Source organism: Heliconius melpomene, chromosome 17 (assembly GCF_056956725.1).
Source record: "Heliconius melpomene rosina isolate 202511_hmr_F chromosome 17, ASM5695672v1, whole genome shotgun sequence".
Taxonomy (NCBI): domain Eukaryota; kingdom Metazoa; phylum Arthropoda; class Insecta; order Lepidoptera; family Nymphalidae; genus Heliconius; species Heliconius melpomene.
The window spans coordinates 2,457,340-2,466,921 of record NC_140405.1 but is presented as its reverse complement, the minus strand read 5'-3'; positions in this window follow the sequence as shown (position 1 = coordinate 2,466,921).

Sequence of the window (9,582 nt, the reverse complement as noted above, 5' to 3'; positions counted from 1 at the left end):
TAGTATTAAGTTAGCTGGGTAGGGCAGAGGGAACTTAGTGTTAAGAAACTCCGTTCCCCACTTTCCGCTGAATTCTGGAGGCATTGCGTGAGTGGCGGAACTCAACGTCGCGCTTTGCATGGACACCAGAGCGAAGCAATGATCGAATCGATCAATCGGGAACCGAACCCGCAGCCGTCGCGTAACACTTACACCCTTGTAGTACTGCGCTACATCGGCCTCAATATTATAAAAAATATAAAATTAAAAACATATAATAGTTTTATACACTACAACATAATTAACCAAATATTTGCAGCGCGAAGTGAACGTTTCTACCTCTAAATTGATTGGCTGTCAAACTCTTGTGATATATAACACAGCTGCTCGCCAAAACAAAGCTGTTATTTACAAAACGTATGCAGATAAGATTTTGATGAATATTCCACAAATATTCGATATTTTTAAGCATATATTTTTTATTTTATGTTATTTTTATTGCTATGTATCAGAATTTTGTTTTTTATCTTTAATTTTGTAAATAAAATGAGTTAAATATGGTTTATATTATTATACGATGTAAATGTAATAATTATGTATAAAATTCACAACGTTATTAAAACCCACAATTATGACATTTGGCATAAAATGACTTTAATAATTTACAAAAAAATGACCTTACAAGGAATTTAATTATAATGAATAAATGCTCGTATCTTTTGATTGTGTTGATTTGGAAGCTGGTTAAATCTCAAGAAATAAAAAAGCTCGACACCTCTAATATTTGTATGGTGGCCGAGCCTGAATAGCGCTTGATTGTTAAAAAAAATAGATCTTCAATTTGAATTTTCTAAAAACAACTTTACATTGTATTTAAGTGGACTTGGGAGATAAAAATAATGTTATGCTAAAATAAAATGACTAAAATTCGAAGCGTTCAACAATTTTACAACACTATTTATAGATTAAAACACCTCGGGCCTAATTTTATCATCACAAAGCCACACTACTAAAGGTCACTGTTATTTATTAAACTTTATATGAGATTGTCGTAACATCTTGAAATCAATTTTAGATCTAGAACCTTCTGTAATAATACTTATATTATATAAATATCATGTATACATAATATTGATTGGCGGAATTCAACGCCGCATCATACACCTTTGTGCCTAAACTTTATAATTTTGTCAATAATATCTATCTATAGACTAGCACTAAAGTGCACCAGACGGCGTTTACACGACGACCCACTGTTAACAATCGTGCTATTAACAAGGTAGCCTGAGCGGAGCCAAGCGTGGCACCCATCCAACTTGCTTCCCTCTTACCATGTAAGGACAAATAAGTGTTATAATGTGAAGTAATGGTTCCATGTTCTGGATAACCGACACAACCGTAGTTGAAGGAGTTTGCTCGTAAAATTTTAAATATTATATAGGGAATGTCTTTGTGAAATAGAAGTGCATTGTTTATTGGAAGGATAATCGAATTGGATTTGTATAGTTTTTTTGGCTTCACGCCGTATCCTCACATAGCAGGGTAGGCAGGAAGAGCCTGGGAACGTGGTGTTTTCCGTTTTCTCACTCCGTTTTCATTACAACATTTTAAAGCATTGCTTGTTAAGTGGCGGAACTCAACGCTGGGCTTCGCCTCGTTACCAGAGCAAATAAATGAAAATATTTAATATTTTATTTCCTCGAGTGCGAATCGAGACCTACAACCTGTCGCGTTTAAAGCTGCAGGCTTACGGCCTTGCGCCATGACTGGCCTCATTTTTTTAAACAAATATATACGACGTTAGCATTGTTTTCTAAAAAATATAGTGCTAATAAAATAATTTCCAAAAAAGCTACCAATATTTAAAAAAAAGGTGTACATATATTAACTAGATACACCTTATAAATAAAGCTGATATATATTTGCATAATCTCATCTAAAATTAACGAACAGTGCCTACCTCCCTACCTAACTGCGAGGTAGAATTCGTACTAATTATCGTTCCATGGTTTACTTTGCGCCCGCCAAATGAAATAAGGTCACTGTATGATTAAATTTTAAAAACAAACTTGCGTGTCCGTGCGGACTAATGAAATGAATTATTTTAATGAAGGGTTCTTAGCCACCACTATTTTTATGTACCGTGGAGTTTTGCTGGATTGTCGAAGTGGATTTGCGATTTTGGTCACTATTAGTGGGTAGTAAAGCTCGTTTTGCTAGCTAGGGTGATAGTTGAATGTCACATTATTCTAGGTTGGTATAGCAATTTTATACAGAACGATAATTACAGCTATTAAGTAATAAAATTGCGGAAGGGACATATGCAATTTTCGTTTTAGCTAACTCTATAGTGAGCTCTTAGTATTCGGAATAATAAATGTTGTTAATAAATCGGAATATTAACGCTGTATCCCTAGCGGGGTAGTCAGAGAGAACAGAGCGCCTAATGCTACGGTCTCTACATACCTCTTTCGCCTCGTCCACTGTCATCCGCCTCTTGATATATGCCCTCTGTGGGGTCCTCTTGCTCTTTAAGTGACCTTCCTCCAGTACATTTGATACTGTTTCTCAGGTCAACCAGGTCTTCTCCTATTTTTCTTACCACTCATTTTTCATCATAAATCTTTATGGCCATTCTATCATCTCTAGCATATTCATGCTTACGTAACTTTTTGTGTAACTGTTATTAAACAGTTACGCAAAAATAATATAATTAATAATAGCATGATTTATAAAAGAAATAGCAATAATAAGGACAGAATTGTTGATTTTATGTTATACTATTTAGAGGTTAGACCTTTTTCTGAACAAGATCTGTTCGGTGGGGAACGTTAATGGAAATCCTACGGTTACAGCAAAAACAACTGAATCACGTTTTTGCTGGCTAACATATTCTTGGAACATTGTCCGACTATTTGACAATATATTTTTTATGTTGGCATATAGAAAGACATTCCCTTCTCCGCTTTATGCTCAAACTAGCGGACGCGCGCAGCTTCGCTTGCTTATTTAGGGGTAAATTCGAATAAACCTTTAAACATGTGTTCAATGAAATATTTTTAAGAGTCTAAATTTCAAATTTTATAAAAATCGGTACCGATTTAAATTTTTTTCCATATAAACTTTCAACCCCTATTTCACCCCTTTAGGGTTAAAATTTTTAAAATCCCTTCTTAGTGGATGTCCAGATTACGAAAGTAAACATTACGGCTGTGCGTGCGTCTTACCTCAGTCAGTGAGGACAAGTCCTTTTATATATATAGATAGATTGGAGAAATCAAACATTTATTCAAGCATTTGTAATAAAATATTTTGATCTGTGCTCCTTATATCAATTCTACAATAACCAACATGACATATTTTCTTTTTAGTCGTTTTTTTACATATTTAGCATTGTTGTTCAAGATTTAAAGGGGAAATACATCACTTTTCAAAAAGGTTGAGTTGTTATATAGAAAAATTATGTTACAATAAATAAATAAGATAAAAATAAATAAAAATTTCAACTATAAAGAAATCTAAAATTAATGCCGAACTTACAATCGTTACAAATATATCAATTTCACCAATATATGAGCTAACACCTAAAAAAAACCAATAAACATTCAACAAGTAAATTCCGATAGATATTTAATAAACACAGCGGACACTCCATACACAGTCAAACGCAAACAGATATTAAACACGAGTTTATGATAAATGCCCACATATATTGGACACTGACGTACTCGCCCACGCCATCGTTCAATGTAACTCGATTTGAGCGCACAAAGGACCGAAATTCAATTTTCGCTATCACTTGTGGGGTCACCTAAAATAATATATCCTTACTTTTCACGTATAACCCGCTATGGAGAGCACTTCAATGGGTCAAGTCTTTTCAATAAGGGATTACATTGTTTCAATTGAATTTTGTATATAGCTTGTAAAATTCAGGATATTTTTAAGAGCTTTTATGGCTACTGATCGTTGGATTAAAGGCATCGTGGTGGTATGGTGGCGCGACGGTCGTAGGTTCGATTTCTACTCGAGAGAATAAATCCTTTCCTTTTTCTCGCTCTATTAGATATATATATATAATGACAAAGTGCGGCATTTTATTACACCACTTACACACAATGCTTTTAAAATTAATCAGAAAATGTGGAATATAGTGTGTTAGGCAGACCCTGGCAGTAGCCGGGATTAATGCCAGGAGGAAGAATGTGTTAACACTAGGTTTCTTCTACGCACTAGATGTCTTCTATCTAGCTTGATGAGGGAACTAATTTAACCGGATTTATCGCGTTTATTTATGACATGGGTAGTCTACCCGTGACCACGGACTACTGTAAAGTGTTTGAGACGACGAGAGAAATATGTATTATCATATATAAACTCGATTAATCCGGTTAAAATAGTTTCATAATCGTGAAAATCAAAGAACTTATTTTGACGAGCAAAGTTAAATAAAATAAGATTGCGTAGTCATCATTGCTTTTCTGGAAACCGACCTGGTCGGGTCTTTTACGCATTCGACATGTTAGTAACACGTCTATGGTGACATTTTCTAGCCATAGCTTTCATGAAATTGGAAATATTTTAATATCATCAGTATATTTTCATTAAATGTGATATATGCAGTGTGAAATGTGTGAATGGTATATCTAGAAATGTACTTAATTCCTAAGTGTTAAGCTTAGAGATATATCTATGTATAGCCTTTATCAACTAAATAATAAAGGCCAAAATGGTGTAACCCTTGCACTGTACGTATCCTGCCGTATAACATCTGTTTTAGTATTCAGTGCAGAACCATAGAAGCTTATACTTGGCATATTCGAGTTGAATACACGGATTCCTTCCAGATTAGATGGTATTGCTTGCTGGCATACCCCATAACATTGCTTATAATATAATTATGGTTATATGTTCACGAAACTTTGCATAACGGAAATAAATTCGGTTAAATTTTCTTTTTTTTGAAAACACATGGTTCATAAATAATTATTTAAATGTATAAATTGTTGCATATTTAATAGTACTTACAAGATTATAAAAGCTTTCATACCTTTTGGTAATTCCTCTTTATTAATTGAGAACAAAATATATTTTAAAATTAAAAAACATTATAACTAAAATAAACGGAATATATTCTACAATATACAACGCAACCCAAATTAATTTAATTTCACATGTATTTAAAACACAATACGAAAGAACATTCCGGTTTAATGAAACGTTTCACCTACTGCGTCTGAAAACTTACTTCAAAACTTAACCAAAGATTTTAGTTTAAAACTTACATAATATTCAGTTCAGAGTATAAAGGCTTTAGAGCATACAACTTGCGGTTTCTCATGTTCATAGTACGTTATAGAATTCATTACACACTATTAGATTTGCTTCTAGGTTATTTGTAGCGTTCTGCTAAGCGGAGGGTACGGTGCTACGGTGCTACGGAGCTACGAATCTACGGTTCTATGGAGCTACGTAGCTACGTTGCCACGAAATACGTAGCCTGGAGATTGCAAGTGCTAAGACAATTACGGCCAACTAAGTTACGGCTATTCTATTACATGTGTGGGTCTGTGCGATGTAAGGGTGATTGCACATTATGAATATATTATATATAGTTAGAAGTTAGTTATTCAGTTATCGCTATAAGTTGTAAGTCATAATGGTATTATAGCATGTAGAGTATATACCTTGGTGTCTATTTCATATTATAATAGTTAAGAAAGGTTTCAAGCTATAATATTCGTAGCACAGTAGCACACACAGGCTACAATATTTTACTATGTAGAGATTTTCTTTTATTGTTTATTGAGAATTACGCTTAGAAATTATACTAGCAGTTGTTTCTATGTATGTATACGTTGTCTCTTTTGATGTGTACTTCATAAATTAATATTTGTCTACATACAAAAAAGTATTAATATCAGTAATACTAAATTGTGAGCAAAAGTAAATAACTGTTACTTACAATGTTTGTTAGTAAAACTTATATAGTAAAACAATAGAGCTTACTATCATTTATTTTATTTATCCAAATAGTTACACGATAGTTGTGCATTGAAATCCCATTAATTTTTATATGAAATCAAATCAATCAATTAAATTTTATTATTATTAATTATATAATTAAACTTCCACGGACAAGTTGGATGACATAACTTTTTCATAAAGCTTTATGTGTTATATTTTTATTTCGCTATCCTTATTTTGATCTCACTAATAACGTATTTCCATTTCAATATAAATTCTTTAGCATTAATTTTCTTATAATATTATATGTATGACAGGAAACTGAAGGAAAAATATTGTATTATTAATAATTTTGAAAGAAATAGTATCAGAATTATGTTTATATTAGACAGAAGTATTATTTTAAAGTTCACGCTGTATTGAGTGAGGGAATTCAATGCCGTGCCTTTGTCTTGGTACCAGAGCGAAGAAGTTGAAATGTTAGTAACTAATAATTCATTCTCAAGAGGAAATTGAACCCACAACCGTCGCGTTACAGTCACAAGTTAGTACCTCTTTGCCACGACGCATAAAGTTATTTTGTAAAAAACATTTAGTTAGCCACGATTATTTTAATAATAAAAAATGAAAGTGTTATTGAAGAAGTTTTTATAGGTACCTAAGTCTTATCAAAACGATAACTATTAGATTAAAATCCACTCGGGTTAATCTGTACGAACATTTAATTTATGAACGTATAGCATAAATATATATCTAGCTATGTTTTTAAATGGAGAATAGTACACAAATAACTCAATACTAGTAACAAGATAAGGCGCGGCGTTGAGTTCCACCAATCAAAACGCCATGTATCGTAATCTGGGCAGTGTGTGTGGTGAGGGGTGAACAGAGTGTCTTGGCACTAGGTGCCCTCTATATGTAGGATACTATTTGAAGCATATCGAAACTAGACAAATACATAAAGGAATTGTATATACAATTTAAAAACCCCTAAAATCTAATTTTCAAATAAGCCATTTAAATGTAAAATTTCCGTATACACTGATGATATAACGACTATATATAGTCCGAGGTACACATGTATGTATGTCCACATTATCACGAGCACAATCGCGAACTACTTTCATATGACAGGAACGAGCCACAAGCAAATACGCCATAATAATTATGAAACAAAACAAACTTGGTTTTCGGTTTGGTCAAGAGGAAATCGCCTCTGTGCCAGTAAATATAAGGATTATATTACTTTGTTAATTTTTTGCTTAAGTTTTCGAGTGCTTTCCTCGCGTTCTAGCTAATTAATCAAGGCAAACACGTCTCAACATGTTGCCGGGCATTTTGTGTGTTGCCAACTTGGTTTTTGTTGATAACAGATTGAGAACACAAGTCTTGAGTGCAATTTTATTATGTCCTTATGGAAAGAGTGAATATGCATATACATTGAAACACAATTGTCATAGGTTCGATTCCTTCGGTGTCAATCTAGTAAATATTTATATAATTTTTTTATAAGGGAGTCTGCGAGGTTGAATTGAGGTATTCAATACCGATTAGCGGAGAACAGACCGTGCTATAGAAAGAAGACAGTATGAAATGGAGAAAGAAATACATCTCCAAAATAAATTTCAAAGATCTGCATCTACAGCTTTCTTCTATTCTTTCTTTCTTTCTTCAGATGTCAACTTATGTTTTTGTTTGTAACGATTGAATCACCAAAATCCTTCCTTGTTATTTTCACGGAAGGCTAGTCGTAGGATTCCATTAATGTCGACTAACGACCGGACGCACTTCGGATTGAGGATTAAAAGGGTTGAGTGGTTTTGTACAATCGCTCTGATAAAAGGGGTTAGATGTTGGCCCCTGGCGTTTTAAAAGATGTCTCGTGGATTAATTTCGATACTGATGAACTAATAAGAATTGTACTTTGGAGTCTTGTTTAGTTGTTACATTGCTTATAATTGGATAGATCGGTTTGACACGTTATTGGTACTTAGTTAGTTATTTATATTTGGTTTTATATAATACTAGCGGCCCGCTCGCGGTTTCACCCGCGTGAACTATCTTATTATTAATTTCTGTCTCCATGACTACGTCCTAGTGACGTCTATGCAAAATTTGAGACTTCTAGCATCTGTAGCAACGAAGTTTCATACAAACTTTCGACCCCAAAAACAACCCCTTAGAACTCGAATATTGCAAATTCCCGTCTTAGCGAGCACCTACGTCCTATAAGTAACTCCTATGCAAAATTTGAGATTCCTAGCACTTGTAGTTTCTGAGATTTCGTGATGAGTGAGTGACCTTTCGATTTTATATATATAGATTTTAAATGTATATTTTCGTTTCATGTTAAGGAAAATTTCTTTCATTTCTTATTGAATTAAATTTAGACTAACTTAGAAGAAAAAGATAAACAGTTCATAAAATGTTCTAGAGGATTATTAAGAACCAATCTATGCTTTTTCTTAGATGTTTTTTTATATTATATTTATACTTTTATACCTTATTTACTTTTTCTTTTATATCTGATTCTAAACATTACTCGAATTAGATAAGCAATAAACAAATATACGTTATATTTTCAACTTTACGCTTTCTTTTCTATCTGAACATATATTGTGATTTAAGTGGTAGAACACGTTACTTACCTTACTTACCAGAGCTAGAAAATTAAATAATTAATGGCCGGGGTAATAGAGATACTCTCAGGTTACATTCAATCACTGTCTCACAACGCTACGATAGCGTGGATAAAAATAATTTATTTATATAACAGTATATAGTTAAATCCTGATTATTGGAACATCGATTATAAGAACAACTGATATTCTGATTATTTTCTAAAAATATATCGATTATTTAACCGATGTTCTACTACTATGAATTTCCGGATTCGCATCACAGCTCTTATTTCTAATATCAAAATATTTACCGCAATAAGACATGTTACGACAAGTTTATTGTCGTTTCCTATTTCGTACTCGCGCTCATATTTGTTGCAATGGTGTTTGCAAACTTTTAAAGCGACTAATAAGTAGTTTGTACATTTTCGATATTATGTAATGATACCTATATTATATTAGGTAATGTGACCTTGGGAAATGTGTAGCTTTTACGAATTACTAGATATTGTAATTTATATTTAATATATAATTATAGCTTACACGACGAATGGTTAGCTCTAATAAAATTTGATTTGTAGACGTTTGTTCCACTTTCACGCAAAAACTAATGAACAGATTTAGATGAATCTCTTTAGTAGTATATATTTATGATCTTGATTTTTGTAAGTTTTCACAGTTTTGCATAAAGTTCCACCACTAAACATGCAATATCTATGTTAAAATGAAAAAGTACAAGTTTTCTACACTGCTAGGTGTATAAAGGGAAAAAAAACGTAAGTTACTCTTCTAAAAACATAAGTAACGCTACTGCATAATGAACATAACACTTAGCAAGCTACGTAACTGTTGAGTTTACTGTCTCCATTTATTACAGGTGTCGGTGTGTCGCTCCAACATGGGAAGTTGATGACCATTATTTCAAAGCTTGTAAAAAAACGCAGTAACAGGATAGGCGGAGAGTAGCTAGTGTTAAGATATTCCGTTTTATTAATTTTTTCGAACAAGAGATAAA